Genomic DNA, 17,112 nt, shown 5'->3' on the forward strand with positions numbered 1-17,112 from the left:
TGGTCTTGAGACTGACCTGCAGTGCGCATTGGAGAGCAGAGCGCAGCAGCAGGTGTGTTTGATCCAGAACTGCTCTCTCGCACCTCTATGCACCAGCCTCCTCTGGTATGTAGGTAGGTAGCAGTGGCCACACTGAACACAGGGCCCGATCTGTAATCAATGTATACCAGTGATGGCACCAGTGACTTTTCTAGTCTTAAACCCCCCCCACCAAGAATTGGGTCTGAGTTCATGGTCATTGTGCTTGTACATTAGTGTATGCGTACAGTTACAATTTACAGTATCCTTGTATGTGCTCGCTTTGCTTTGTGGAATGATGTTCGTTGCTTTATTGTTGTGTGTTTCAGATGATCATTTTATCATTTTCAGAGTTAACATAACTAAAGATTCAGCAATAATTTGGTGTTCATATGTGTGTAGTGTTATCGCTATTCAATATAGTGTGCCCAGTGTGCATAATGAGAAACATGTTCAGCTCATCTGCTCTGATGTTATGGATATCAAAAATGTCAACCCTCCACAGACACACACACACAGAGACACAGACACAGACGCACTAATAGGGACAAATTTTACTCCCTCAATAAACAGGCGGACAAGGAATAATCAGGACCTGATTTAACTGAAATAATACCAAAAAAGTTTATTGAGCTACAACGAAGCGCTCCGGAGATGGTCACTGGGCAAGACACATCTAAAGTTTTTCTAAAGAACTTGCTATCATATACAAGAGGACTCCCTTTGGTTTCTGGGCAACTAGATGATGGTAATGAGGTACCTCAAACTTTAACAAACACGTCTCCTGTGTCTTACATTATGTTCTTTCTATGTCCTTGGATGAAAATGTTTTTCTAAAAATCACCTGCACAGAACTACTGTACCTGTCCTCTCCGGAGCCATACACAAAGCTTAAATTCATATATGGGTTACACAATCTTGCTGCAACAATGGTGGGAATATAATATATTTGGCACTCAGACAGGGCACTGTCCCACATCACACACAGAGACACACACACACAAGCACAGACACACACAGACAGCCAGACAGACACAGACAGTGTGCTTGACAAATACTTCCCCTCACAGTCAAGTCAACATGAGCCGCATTATCTAAAAGAAGAACCCATCATTTCCTTTTGTGTCAATATCAGCGAGACAGGGATTAAAAAACACATCTGAAAATGCTACTTGTACAAGCACGCTGAGATGCCCCGTCATCAGTAGGCGTGCAGAACAGTATGGTGACAAATGTCTTGTGTGGCTCTGTGGCTTAATGGATAGCGCGTTGGACTTCTAGTGAAAAGGGCAGTGGTCAATCAAAGGTTGTGGGTTCGAGTCCCACCAGAGTCAGTGCTCACTTCATGAAACTTAGAGCTTGCTGGGCTTCCTCGTGACAGCCAGAGGTATCTTGCAGTCAAGTGCCTTGCTGATGCCTTCACTTCTTACTTTTCTGGAATGCCAACTTTGTCCCAAATCCTTGCTTGACTATCAAGACCTCATACGCTGCTTCTTTTCCTAGCCACTGTCACTGTACCAGTCCCCCTCCGTGTCAGTTGCATCTCCGGGAACAGCTGGATCAGGTGGCCTTGTACTTAAGGCCATGGACTACTAAGCCGTTGTGTTTTGCACCCGTGGCTTTCTATCCCACCATCGTTGTGGGCATTCCTTGTTTGACATTTCTTGACGACTGACGCCGTGTACGTCCAATGGACAGTTCCAAGATTCGCAAGACAGAGCTACTTGTGCATTATTGCCCGCTTAACCTGGCTGCCTCTCGAGTGAGCAAAGCCATTTTACCAAATAGAAGAACCCATCATTTCCATCCGTCTCAAAATCAGCGAGACAGGGATTTAAAAAACACAACTGTAAATGCTACTTGTCAAATCACGCTGAGACGCCCGGTCATCTGCAGGCATGCAGAAGAGTATCTTCGTCGTACAGTTTTGTGGTTCTGTGCCACAATGGATAGTGTGCTGGACTTCTAGTGACACACACACACACACACACACACACACACACAGACACTACAATTCAATATTCAATGTGCAAACAAGTTTAGCCAGAAGAAACAGAACTCTTTCAATCAATAAATCATGAATATACATTACAAATCGATTCAGAATATGCATAATACAATGTAAAAGCCAGACACAGGGATGGAGAGAATCTCTGGTTCCGTTGGTGTCCGGGCTTTATTGTGGTTCACAGGGTAAACGGGACAAAATACAAGGGGTAAAAACAACCAAAACGAAACATCCACACAAAACAGGGTGCTCCGGGGAGTCAGGGTTGGGAGTGTCAGTCCTCCTTCTCAGCGGGTTAGCTGCCTCCATCTGGGAAGGAGAGGGATTAAATAGAGAAGGCACAGCTGCCACTGACGTCACAATCGCCTCGGTGCTCATTGCCCGCAACCGTGAGTCCACAGCCTGTTAGCGAGGGAGCGACAACACAGCTGTGGCACATGAGCACCTCATCAGCAGACGTCAGCAGCAGCCGTGCCGTGACAGACAGCGGCCTGTCACATACAATTGTATATTTCCTGCGTTCCGTTCCTGCACTCTCTCATTCACCCATTCTAGCTGAGGCAGCCAGTGAGCCCACACACGTGCTATCCCTTCCTCTTCCTCTCACTTCACTGCTATATCAGCGATGACATCATAGAAATCTCTCACCTGACAGCAATGACATTACAGAGCACATACATTATGTCTCTCGCCACACTGTCAGTGTTGACTTTCTCGCTCAGTATGCCAGCTCTCCCGGAAACACTGCAATACGTGGATGAGTTTGTACCATTTTTGAATGCTCTACCCTGCTGGGGCGGAGCTGTGATCCAGCTGAAAAGCAGGTCAGGCATGTGGGCACCTGGGCAGCGAAAGATGTATTCGTAATGAAGAGAAACCCAGGTCCAACCCTCCGGTTCAGCCACAGACAGCCACAGAAGTAGTATAGATGGCGGCATCACTTATTTTGACAGCTGGAAGTCCCGCCCTCCCTATGAACCTTTGAACGGGAACTCCTCTCTCCTTCCCAGCACCCCCCTTGGGTTACCATTTGACCCTCCCTTGTCAGCCATCTTGGATGATATCGGCTATTTTGGATGTCAGCCATCTTGGCTGATATCGGCCATTTGTAAGGTCATAGGTCATCTGGTAAGATGGTAGCCATTTTGTTAGGGTGACATCCATCATGGTGAGTGTCCAAGTGCACCTCACCCTGCTGGTGTGGAGATGTAACGTTTAATAGCGTAAACTGTGTTTTTAAGGTTATATTGTTTTCATGATACTGTGTTGGAAAATTAAGAAATAAGAAAATAAAAGTTTTATATATGTTAGGTTATAATGTTTTATGATACTGTTTAAGTAAATAAAAAGAATAAGAAAAGTTATATATATATATATATATATATATATATATATATATATATATATATATATATAGGTTATATTGTTTTATGAAACTGTTTTAGTAAATTAAAAAATAAGAAAAGTTTTAAATATATATATATATTTAAGGTTATATAGAGAATAAGATAATAAAAGTTTTATATTTTATTTTAGGTTAAAATGTTTTATGATTTGTTTTAGTAAATTAAAAAATAAGAAAAATAAAAGTTTTATATATATACAAGATTATATTGTATACATTTAAGAAAAATAAAAGTTGTAAATACACATTTATATTTTATTTTAGATTATGTTTGATTATACTGTTTTAGTAAATTAAAAAATAAGAAAAATAAACGTTTTATATATATTTAAGGTTACAATGTTTTATGATACTGTTTTAGTAAATTAAAAAGAAATATGAATATTTACTCAGAGTGGGATTTGAACCCACATGTGTTTTTAGTTTATATGTTTTATGATTAGGCTTAGGATGATACTGTGTTTGCAAAATAAAAAGGTAAGAAAAAATCAATTAAGAAATGTATAGACTTACATATATTGCATGTCATTACATATATATTTAAGCAAACACAGATAAACACACATACCTATATCTCTTTAGTTTATATTTATCAATAGACAATAGAGAACAACAGTGAAATGTATAGAATTATATCTGTACATTTTGACCAGCACTGTACTTATTATATTTGTTACATTAGTGAATGCTCAAACGTAGCCTTAACATGTATCATATTTAAGAATATTCTGCATTTCATTCCATTACACACACACACACACACACACACAAACATATATATATATATATATCTTGTTAGGTTTTATTTATCAAAAGACACTAAAGACATGCACACCACTTTTCTTAGAGAGACACAGTGAAGCACTATTTGTGAATACTCATATGTAATAAATAATATATGTATATATGATTTGTTTGTGCTTTAATGTATAGAATTAATAAAATACACACACACACACACACACACACAATGGTGACTTTTATTGTGACAAACAAGCATTTTACAACATGGAACATAGTCAGAAGTAGAAAAAGATACTCCATGAAATGTTTTATAGATACTTGTAATCATTAATTTCTTGTTAACAACACCAACATTGGACAGAAAGAAACACTGACCTGTACAGAGTAATGTCATTTCCAGCATATTCCATATATATTCCCAGTTCCTTCTATTGGGAATCCGGTGTTGGCTTCAGCTGAGTCGCAGTAGCCTGTTAGGCACTGGCTCCTGGCTTTTCTATCCCTGTCTGCCCCTGTTGAGCATGCTTGGGAAAAGCAATGCAGAACCGTTATCCCTTCCTACCGGACTGTGACTTGTATACAGTTCATTCTATAGGTGGGAGTGCATGTGTTTTTTCACGTGTACCCCGCCATTGTACATAGTTCCTTTGTCAGCAGGCCTTGGCCCCTCCCTAGCTATACTAGCTGTGCTGAGGGCCACTGCTGCTGTATTCAGCAGTAGGCTTTGAGTTTGCTCTTGTGCCCCGCTGTGTATATAGTTCATTTATTGACATCAGTAGAGCATCTGTTGCCGCTAGCTTCCGCAGTGGGTATCCTGCTCCTGTGTCATGTGTGTGGTGCATGAACTGGCTCCTGCGCCCCGCAGTGTATATAGTTCTTTAGAATATACAGTTGAGCTTGTCCGCTCCTTATTAAGTTTAGAATGGACAACTGCTCCTGTTGTTAGCGAGGGCACTCGTGCTTCGCTATGTATATAGTTCCTTTGCCAGCAGTCTGTGGCCCCGCCCTAGCTATGCTAGTGCTGAGGCCACTGCTGCGGTGTCCAGCGGAAGGCACTTGAGTTGGTTCTTGTTGGTCCACTGTGTATATAGTTCCATTATTCGTAATTGAACTATCCAGCAGTGGCTATCTAGTCTGGGTAGCCCGCTGTATGTTGAGCACGGGCTCAACGGACTGCGACCTGTGCTTATATGGTGTGGTCTGGGTATTGGCCCTGCTCCTAGCCCTGCTAGTAGAGCAGGAGACTGCTATTACTAGGCTTCATGGTAGGCACAAGGTCTTGTTGCCTGTGGATACACCATTGCTTATTTCTTCCCAGTTCAGCGTGACTGTGGTCTTCGCGTCTGAGCAGCCCAGATGTGGCCCAAGGGGCCCCTGTGGTTCTATCATAGAGTTGGTACGGCTCCTAGTAGGTTCGCCTCGGGGCAGGCTCTCTTACCAGCTCGCTGCCTCCTCCCTTGCGACGGTTTGGTTATACTGTAACACCTCCCCCTTGGGCAGTGCTTCTGACTCGAAAGATAACGATAGGTTGCGTATGAAACCCCGGTTATCTGAGAAAACAAGCACTGCCCAAGGGTTGCAAGCTCGCGCGGGAGTTCAAGCTCCCGGCAAAAAGAGGAAGTCCTTGTGCAGACGTCACCTTTTATACAAACAGGAAGTGGAAGGGTCCTGTTTGAGTGACGGGCACAAGGGCCAATGGCAGCTTTGATAGACAAAAGTCTTCGATGCGTTCCAGCGATGCACGCTGAAAACCCCTCCCCCTTGGGCAGTCCTTCTTTTCTCAGATAACCGGGGTTGCATATGCAACCTATCGTTCTTTGTCTATGGTTAAATCCCTCTCACTTTGTAACTTTTACTAGTAAGTCAAATTGAGATTTTAAAAGTTGGTACATGTGAGTCAGAGCCAAGAAGTTTGAATTCAGACTGTAGGTTGTTTATGTACATGGGTAAATTACTTTTGCTAGCCTAGTATAGTACTATATACCAATGCTTTATTGTCCTTCAGGCTAAATCATTTTGTATACCAAACAATGGTGAGTGACATATTCTGAGTAATGTACTTAAACTAGTGCTAATCATGCTCTGAAACCAACCCATAGAGAACAAGGTGAAAACTGGAATTAATGGCAAAGCACAGCCATAAACAGTCAACATAATCAAGCCCAGTTAGAAATATAGATGTCTAATTATTTTGAGCACTAATCTTACATTTCATAAAGAAAAGCATTTAATTCTTAGCAATTGTTAGGTGTATGCTGTACGTATTCCAGTTAGTTCACTGTAATGACAGAAATGAGAAGTTCATTTCTTTAGCACACTCACGGAAAACCATTTATTTTTAAACAGTTACTAGATAGCCAGTTTAGGCCTTCATCTTAGTTATTTCTAATAGCAAGAGTGCTTAAAATTATTAATTGAATTATATATCTTTGTTCCCCCTTTTTCTTACTGCTCTCATAAAATAACATTTTATTCAAGCAATAACAGGGTAGCCTAAATATACAACATATCTTAAAGTACAAGGCATCTGAAAGCTGTGTATGGTCTCAATGCATTTGATGCGGAGGATTAATTCAACTGAAAATGGTCAAAACTGTGGACTTTTATTGAATGTTAAATTTGACAGTGTTCTCTCTTAAGGACCTGTTGCCTGTGGGACGTTGCTGCTTTGGTTGTGTCCAGTGCCATTTCAGATAAGAGAGGCTCTGCAGGACAAGCAGGACAGAAACCCGTCTCACAGACACTCTGCCTGCTCTGCATCTCCATTTCCCCTCTCCACCGCACACAGCTGAACGTTATTCTGAATCTTACACAGAGCGCTCAGCTTCTGACACTGATGGCAACATGGGGCCTGGCTCCGAGCCTGAGGAAAACCATGAGGTAATTCAAACTTATTTAATTTCTATACTGTGAAATGTCAGATTGAAAGTGGTTTCTGTTCTTAATGTTTGTATTGTTTATGTATTTCATGTATTTTTGTACAGTTTTGTGTTGACGAGTCCTACATCAACATGAATGTGAATTTCAATGTGAAGAGCACGTGTCATGCTCTGTAATGCAAGGGAGCAATGAGGGGCTGTAGAGACACTCATAAGAGTAGCAGGAGCACTTTTTTATGAACTACTAATTTGTTATATTTTAATAGAATATGAAATGTAGTAGAAAGTTGTATCAGATCAGACCACTGGACAGAAACACCCCACCAAGACTGAGTTTTCATGTTTCTGCACATGTCACCTACAAACTGTTGACAGAGTGGATGAGGGTCTACAGCAGAGGTTCCCCATCCTGAGGTTGTGACAAAGTCAGGGTGAGTTTTGTTTAATATGTTTTTAAATTATTATTATTATTATTATTATTATTATTATTAAATTATTATATTGTTATTTTAAATATATTATTCTGTAAGTAAAAATATGATTGCTTAATATGTTCTTGCATTATTATTACTATTATTATATAGTATTTGTTATTTATATATATGAATTTGTAATTAAAAATATGATAAAATTATGTCAAATTAAATCAAAATTATAAACCACATTAATGTACATAGTATAACAACATGATACATATGATACAAAAAACATGTCTTAGTATTTTAGGGGTTGGAGGCTAATTTGAAAATGTTACAATGGGGTAAGGTTTTAAAGCCCTGGCCTACAAAGTCATTTTAAACCCCACCGCACAGCATTGTCAAAGCCCTGCTACCCGCTATCAATGCAGTTGTTAGCTCTGTATTAGACAAGTGTCTAAAAGTTGCATGAATAGATTAATAATACCCCTGTACTACTGGTAAACCTTTAAGTTTACATCATAATTTTTGTAAGTGTTGGAATATGTTGAGGGTGAGCCTATTTGTTTCTGTGTCTGTGAAATAAGCCATTTTACAAAACATAGAGTTTGTAGTGATTTTTCAGAGTTTCAGGGTTTAGTAGAATGCAGTTTTGGTTCATATAAATATGACGTTGTGCTTATTTCAGTCTGCTGTGTGTGTTTCCTGAAGACTGACTGCATTTTCACTATGTAGTTTGCAGATTACTCCTAGAAGTTACATAAATAATTTTACAAAACTTAAAATTTGCAGTAAAATACCATTTGTGCTTATTATATCCTTGCAGTGTGGTCCCTATTTCTGTGTTTTGTATGTGTGTCATGCTTGCAGTTGTCACCATGTATTTGTAGGTTTGAAAAATAAGGTATTTCCAAAGGAATAGAAACTTAAGAGTTTCTCACTTTATTTACAATAGATACCTGATGTACTTTGTCGCCAGAACCTGGTATAACTTTGAAAAAGAAGCCAAGAGTGAAAGACTGAATAGAATATATATGGAATATGCTGGAAATGACATTACTCCGTACAGGTCAGTGTTTCTTTCTGTCCAATGTTGGTGTTGTGAACCAGAAATTAATGATTACAAGTATCTATACAACATTTCATGGAGTATCTTTTTCTACTTCTGACTATGTTCCATGTTGTAAAATGCTTGTTTGCCACAATAAAAGTCACCATTGTGTGTGTGTGTGTGTGTATTTTATTAATTCTATACATTTGAGCACAAACAAATCATATATACATATATTATTTATTACATATGAGTATTCACAAATAGTGCTTCACTGTGTCTCTGTAAGAAAAGTGGTGTGCATGTCTTTAGTGTCTATTGATAAATAAAACCTAACAAGATATATATATGTTTGTGTGTGTGTGTGTAATGGAATGAAATGCAGTATATTCTTAAATATGATACATGTTAAGGCTACGTTTGAGCATTCACTAATGTAACAAATATAATAAGTACAGTGCTGGTCAAAATGAACAGATATAATTCTATATATTTCACTGTTGTTCTCTATTGTCTATTGATAAATATAAACTAAAGAGATATAGGTATGTGTGTTTATCTGTGTTTGCTTAAATATATATGTAATGACATGCAATATATGTAAGTCTATACATTTCTTAATCGATTTTTTCTTACCTTTTTATTTTGCAAACACAGTATCATCCTAACCCTAATCATAAAACATATAAACTAAAAACACATGTGGGTTCAAATCCCACTCTGGGTAAATATTAATTTTTCTTTTTAATTTACTAAAACAGTATCATAAAACAGTGTAACCTTAAATATATATAAAACGTTTATTTTTCTTATTTTTTAATTTACTAAAACAGTATAATCAAACATAATCTAAAATAAAATATATATGTGTATATACAACTTTTATTTTTCTTATTTTTTAATTTACTAAAACAAATCATAAAACATTATAACCTAAAATAAAATATAAAACTTTTCTTTTCTTATACTCTTTTTATTTACTAAAACAGTATCATAAAACAATATAACCTATTGATTATATATATATATATATCTGTATTTAAAACTTTTATTCTCTTTTTATTTACTAAAATAGTAGCATAAAACAATATAACTTTAAATATATATATGTATTTAAAACTTTTCTTATTCTCTTTTTATTTACTTAAACAGTATCATAAAACAATATAACCTTAAAAACACAGTTTATGCTATTAAACATTACACCTCCACACCAGCAGTGTGAGGTGCCCTTGGACATTCACCATGATGGATGTCACCCTAACAAAATGGCTACCATCTTACCAGATGACCTATGACCTTACAAATGGCCGATATCAGTCAAAATGGCCGATATCATCCAAGATGGCTGACAAGGGAGGGTCAAATGGTAACCCAGGGGGGTGCTGGGAAGGAGAGAGGAGTTCCGGTTCAATGGTACATAAGGAGGGAGGGTCAAAGAGTAACCCAGGGGGGTGCTGGGAAGGAGAGAGGAGTTCCAGTTCAAAGGTACATAGGGAGGGCGGGACTTCCGGCTGTCAAAATAAGTGATGCTGCCATCTATACTACTCACAGACACAGTTAGCCACAGCCACGGCTTCTTCCAATTCTCGTCAGTGTTCCAGATTCGATGTTTTTTTTCTTCAGTGACGTTGTAAACACGCACGTGGGGAGCACATCAAAACCCAGTTTTGTGATTCAGTTACAGAAACAACTGACACAGCGGAGCAGTAGGGGTTGTAACATTTTTTGGTCCAAGGTCTGGACCACAGCGACTGAGTGGTCCGGACCTCGGCACTGTGGTCCACGGAGTGGTCCCGATCACGTAACGCAAATTGGGATGGGTTTTTGTTTAGTTTTTTTGGACACACCGTATAAAACCCATTTACTGTCAAATATATTATCGACATATCCAAACTACAAACATAATGATCATAAATGTACAATATTAATAGTATAATTCTCATTTGTAACATAGCCGATAGCTGATTTCTTTTTTAATCTTATCTATCAGACAATTTGTAGGAAGCTGTGCTAACGTTACTCTGAAAAATGCGCTTACATTGAGCAACTTTGTCATTCTGAATGAAATTATTCAAGTTATCAATTTTTCCTCATCATGACTGAAGAGAAAAGATAGCTTATTTAGAATCTTATCTTTAATTTAATGTCAGCCTATTTACATGTCCTCTGTTTGCGCTCTGCCAAGAAATGTTTTATCAACTTTTTTGGTTAAACCATATCTTCCTTATTTTATCACTGTGAGATCTAGCAACATTAAAAACAAAAGCATAGGTTGTTTTGTTTATGTATGGTTAACATTGTAATAGTTGGTATTTTAAAGAGAGATTATAAGAGATGTATTAACGTATTGATCATCTGATGCCCTTTGTCTTTTCTTGAAGGATAATGTCATTATGAAGAAGATAAAACTTTTTTTTTTTAAACACCTCCCCCCAGCAGGATTTGGGTCGCCTCCGCACTGTTTCTGCTGAAACAAAAAAACAAGTGTCAATCTCTGCAGGAATCTACTCCGGCTCCCCCTTCTGGTGATGAAGAGGAACCCGAGTCCAAGATGCTTCCAACCAGCCCTCAGGCGCTCCCTTCGGCTGTAGGTCACGCTCCAGGGGGCCGGGGGAGTTAAGAGGGTGTCACTGGACGGGGACGACAAACGCCTCCAGTGACAGACGGACGCACACAGAGAGAGAAAGAGACAGAGAGAGAGAGTTGCACTTCCTCCTGCAATGCAATAAATATGCCCAAAATAAGGGACACATTCCTTAACAAAATAATGAATGCCACCCTACCTTTGACAAAACTGAGAAAAAATAAAAATGGTCAGTCCTCCTGGAGGAGGGACACACAGCCTCCCTGGCTGCCCAATATGTCACCGCCTGCCACAGCCTGAGGGGCACAGTGACACATGAGCACCAGCTGTAAATAAAATGTAAATACTCATTTGTAATGCATGTCATTGTATTTCCAAAAAGGAATCTGTAAACACTAAACCTATTTTCTTTAGTTCTATGTATTAAAGATCATTTTTAGTTTATTACATTTTGTTTTTCTGTACTTTTATACATCTTATTGTGATTTTGGCAGGACGCTGTCTGTCACGGCATGGCTGCTGCTGACGCACACTAATTAGGTGCTCATGTGTTGCAGCCGTGTTGTCCGCTGCTTCGCAGACAGCTTGTGAGCTCACGGCTGCAGGCAATGATCACTGAGGCGACTGTGACGTCATTGGCAGGTGTGCTTCATCTATTTAATCCCTCTCCTTCCCCGAGGGAGACTTTATTGTGACTGCCCGGAGCACCCTGTTTGTGTGGATGTTTTGTGTGCTGGTTTTGCCTTGTTTTCCCCTTTTTGTGTTTTTTTCTGTTGGACTATTGTGAACCCCAATAAAGCTCGGACACCGCCGGAACCCGAGACTCTCTCCGTTTATTGTGTCCGGCATTTACATTTGGTGGCCAATGTGGGGAAGCTTTGTGACATACTTACCCTGAACTCTGTACCCGGAAGGACAGCTATGGAGGCGTCTCCAGTGGAACAGTTGTTGGCCCCAGTGGTGAAGCTGCAGGCTCAAAAACAACAAACTCTCGAGACGCTTGTCCAGCAACTTCAAGTACCAGCTCCTGCACCTAACCCTGCTGTTTACCGCAGCAAACCCGGCTTGGGCAGGTCTGCAGATTCCAAAGATGGGACCGGAGGACGACCCAGAGGCTCTGAATTTCTGTCCAATATTAAAGATCCTAGGCTCTCATTGTCTGATTTGGCTGGGGCACAATTGGGACATGTCTCTGGGGACCGATCACCATTAGTGACTGCAGGTGATGAGAGGGGCAGGGACAGCCTTCCCTCTGACTCCAGTCGTGTAGCAGCCAACAGTACCCTGTTGGACCCAGGGGAAGGAACGAGTTCTGGGACTCACCTCCTCTCTCCTTCTTCCAGTGGAAGGCCCGACACTGGATCCCGCCTTCAACCGGGTTTCCGATTTCGCTATGGACCAGACACAGGATGATGCCCTGGGACATATATATGACCAGGTCAGAGTTGTTGATGGTTGCATAGTGAATACACAGAGGGCACTTTGTGTTTCTCTCCAAACCAGCAGCCAAACCGATCATGCTGGATGATGTTGCAGACAGAATAACGTTCACCACGGTGCCTCCACACTCTTTCACGAATACCAATCGAGCTGCACGGTGCTGGGCTGTGAGCACAGGTCCCACTAGAGGATGACGGGCCCTCGTGCCACCCTCATAGAGTCTGTTTCTGACAGTTTAGTCAGAAACATGCACACCAGTAGACCGCTGGAGGTCATTTTGGAGGGCTCAGGCAATGCTCCTCCTGTTCCTCCTCGCACAAAAAAGCAGATACTGGTCCTTCTGGTTCTTCTGATAGCACGGATGAATGTGCCATACTGGAGGAGCTGGACTACCTGTGCAACCTGAATGGGCTGCAGGGAGCACCTCATAATTCCAGTAGTGACAAGGACACTAGCAAAAGGCAAAACTAGAGAAGAATCAGTCAGGAAGGATAAGGAGAGAGCTATCGTCTGTGGCCACCACCTGCAAAACCATTCCCTTTTTGGGGTTGTCTTGCTGTTGCCTATCTCCGGTGCACCTGCTGTCACTTTCATTTGCACCAAAACAAGAGACAGTGATTCACAACCGCTTAGGCTTCCTAACTGTACAGATTAATATGCCTGAACTGTAACTGACTTGGTATTATGCTGTGATGATTACTTGTTCCCTTATTTTTTTGAGAGGTGTATTATAGAAGATAGCCTTGAGAATGCGGCCACAGAATTGCGGGAATCCGTGACTTTCAACACTTATGCAACCGAGTCGAGGTGACCAACAGCTCAATGTCTGGTTGGCACCATGGCTTAGATGTGCCATTCATGAAACTTGCGTTGATTCTTGAAGCCACTGGCATTGCTTCCCTCTCCAAGTCTGTGTAATAAGGAATTGGCAGGAGCCCACGAGTTGAAAATATCAGAGGACAGAATGCAAATGAAGTGTTCTGAGAAAAGCAAAGCGGCGAAAGGACATTTTCCCGTGTGCATGTAGATGGCCGACTTTGACACGGCTTGATGAAGTCTTGTGGATCCTACCACTGCTTAAGTGCACTACTACGCTTGCCTTCAGGGAGTTTCATGTCAAACATTCAAAAAACAGGACTCGAACTAGACGGATGAGCACCTAAGATCGGTCTTGGCCGATGTGGGGATCGAACCCAAGACCTTGGCGTTATTAGCACCACGCTCTAACCAACTGAGCTAACCGGCCATCAAAAGTAGTCTCTCTGCCAGGCATTTCCTCATGTTTATGTAATTTGGCTGCAAAATGCATTACACACAAGTGTGAAAAGAACACTTTTGCAATTCCTAGCATTGGTGATGCTATAAATCAATCTGTCAGGAGTGGGATTTGAACCCACGCCTCCATCAGGAGACCAGAAAACCCTTCTACACTCTTCAAGGGAACAACACCTTAAGTCTGGCAAATTAGACCACTCGGCCATTCTGAGAGGTTGTATACGTCCACCGCGAGATTATATACTGATCAAGAAAACTGCGGGAACACTTAAATCACACATCGGATCTCCGTGATCAAAATCTAGGAAACCTCAAGATCTTCACCGTACATTGCATATCTGTGGCCACCACCTGCAAAACCATTCCCTTTTTGGGGTTGTCTTGCTGTTGCCTATCTCCGGTGCACCTGCTGTCACTTTCATTTGCAGCAAAACAAGAGACAGTGATTCACAACCGCTTAGGCTTCCTAACTGTACAGATTAATATGCCTGAACTGTAACTGACTTGGTATTATGCTGTGATGATTACTTGTTCCCTTATTTTTTTGAGAGGTGTATTATAGAAGATAGCCTTGAGAATGCGGCCACAGAATTGCGGGAATCCGTGACTTTCAACACTTATGCAACCGAGTCGAGGTGACCAACAGCTTAGTGTCAGAAAATAAAAGAACACTTTTGCAATTCCTAGCATTGGTCATGCTATAAATCAGTCTGTCAGAAGTGGTATTTGAACCTACGCCTCCATCAGGAGACCAGAAAACTCTTCTACACTCTTCGAGAAAACAACTGCATTTCCGTCCTTGCACTCTCTCATTAATCCAATCTTGCCCAGTCAGCGAGAGAAGCCATGTACATGCTTTGCCTTCCTCTCCCTCTCCCTTCACTGCCAGTTCAGCGATGACATCTCAGAACTCTCTCACAGCTGACTTCTATGACATCACAGAGTGCATCAATTCCGTGGCTTCTCATCTGTCGCCACACTGTCAGGGTTGACTTTCTCACTCACTATGCCAAGCTTTCTCGGAAACACTGGAATACGTGGATGAGTTTGTACCACTTTTGGAGGTTTTGCCCACCTGGGGCGAGGCTGTGATCCAGCTGAAAAGCAATTCGGGCATGTGGGCAGCGAAAGATGTATCTGTGATGAAGAGAAACCCAGGTCGAAGATGTTTCCAATCAGCCCCATCGGTCCAGCCACAGACACACACACAGACAGCCACAAGCACAGACTGCCACAGACACACAGACAGCCACAGATAGACAGACAAACACACAGACAGTGTGCCTGACAAAAACTTTCCCTCACAGTCAAGTCAACATGAGTCGTATTATCTAAAAGAAGAACCCATCATTTCCTTTCATCTCTATATCAGAGAGAGCGATTAAAAAAACACATCTGTAAATGCTACTTGTACAAGCACGCTGAGATGCCCCATCATCAGTAGGCATGCTCTGTGGCGCAATGGATAGCGCGCTGGACTTTTAGTGAAAAGGGCAGTGGTCATTCAATGGTTGTGGGATCGAGTACCACCGGAGTCAGTGCTCACTTCATGACCCGGAGGCTTTTCTTGCCATCTTCAAGCGCACTGCCCGGTGTTGCGACTGGCCGGAGTCGGAGTGGGCGGTACGCCTGGCTCCCCTGCCACCCGAGTGCCCTAGACTACAAAAGTCTGAGGGACAGTGTCCTGGACCGGGTCGGTCTGATGTCGGACGGCCAGCGCCGAAAGCTCAGAAGCCTCCGGTTCGAACCTGGCTCCCGGTGCCTGCCACCGCTGGCTCAAGCCACGGAAGTTGCCGACCTGGTGGCCTTGGAGCAGTTCATCTGCCATCTCCCACGTCCAACCTGAAGGCTGGCACCAGGCTGGCAGAGAACCATCATTGCCCGGGACGATGCCACCTTCTGATGCCCGACGGCGGGCACCCTCCCTTCCATTCCCAAGACCCCCTCTGACCTGACTGTCCTGGATACCAGCATGTTGCCAAACACCACACCTAAACATGTTTCTCCCCGACCCACTTCCCCTTCTCGCCTTGCCTGTCCCAAAAACAAATCTGCCTCCTTAGCTCCTTCTTTTTCTCTCTCCCCCGGCAGTGTGTGGTCCCCTGGAAAAACCACGGTGACGTTGCGGGCAGCCTGGACATCGCCCGGCCGGGTGCTCGCTAGTGAAAACTATCTATCTAATATTAAGGATCATAGGCTCTCATCTGATTTGGCTGGGGCAGGTCACCTGTGTCGTGACAAGACCTTAAGCTGGATAATGGACCGATTCTTCTGGCCAGGCATCAAAAAGGAGGTAGAAAGATGGTGTGCTGCCTGTCCGGAGTGTCCGGACAATGTCAGCGACTAGGATCGCCGAGGAGCTGTTTAAGGTCTTCACTCGGGTGGGGATCCCAAAGGAAATCCTGACAGATCAGGGCTCTCCATTCATGTCACGCGTGATGCGAGACCTCTGTAGGCTGCTGGGGATAAAGTCCATCAGGACCTCAATCTATCATCCCCAGACAGACGCCCTATTGGAGCTCTTTAATAAAACCCTAAAGAACATGATCTGTAAGTTTGTGAGCACAGACGCTTGGGACTGGGACAAGTTATTGCCACCCCTGCTGTTCGCTGTACGCGAGGTGCCCCAGACGTCCACTGGCTTCTCTCCCTTCGAGCTGCTGTACGGGAGGCGGCTGAGGGGCATCCTCGACTTAATAAAGGAGGACTGGGAGGCGACCGCCCCCTCCCAGACCTCTATGGTACAGCACATCCTGGACCTGAGAGATCGGCTATCGGCACTGGGGAAACTTGCACAGTTGCATCTCTTACAGGCCCAGGAGCGACAACAGCGCATGTACAACAGGAGAGCCCGGTTACGATCGTTCACCCAAGGACAAGGTACTGGTGTTATTCCCAAATTCAACATCTAAACTGCTGGCTAAGTGGCAGGGACCCTTTTTGGTCACACGCCGCTTAGGGGATGTTGATTATGAGGTGTGTCGCCCAGATCGTCGGAGGTAAAAGCAGATCTATCATCTGAACATGCTGAAGAAGTGGCGAGAGCAGGAAGCATTGGGTGCTTTTAGTTCCCCCCACAATAAAGAGTCTGAAGCCGCTGTTTCTGAGGTTCGCACTGAACTCAATTTAACAAACGCCCATTTAACAAACGCCCAGAAACAGCACGTTTGCTCTTTATTGTGCCGCTTCCAGCATGTCTTTTCTCACCGACCCGTGCTCACACCTCTCATTGAACACCACATCCACACAGCACTGGACCACTGCGTGCGTGTCAAACCCTATCGCACCC

General features: G+C 42.5%; 1 non-coding gene across 1 annotated transcript; it reads right to left on the reverse strand.

Moving 5' to 3' along the window:
* Positions 1–13,720: 13,720 nt before the first annotated feature.
* trnai-aau (transfer RNA isoleucine (anticodon AAU)) lies at positions 13,721–13,794 on the reverse strand. The gene has a single exon. It is a non-coding gene; the product is annotated as a tRNA-Ile (tRNA).
* Positions 13,795–17,112: the final 3,318 nt, after the last annotated feature.

Source organism: Amia ocellicauda, chromosome 12, assembly GCF_036373705.1.
Source record: "Amia ocellicauda isolate fAmiCal2 chromosome 12, fAmiCal2.hap1, whole genome shotgun sequence".
Taxonomy (NCBI): Eukaryota; Metazoa; Chordata; class Actinopteri; order Amiiformes; family Amiidae; genus Amia; species Amia ocellicauda.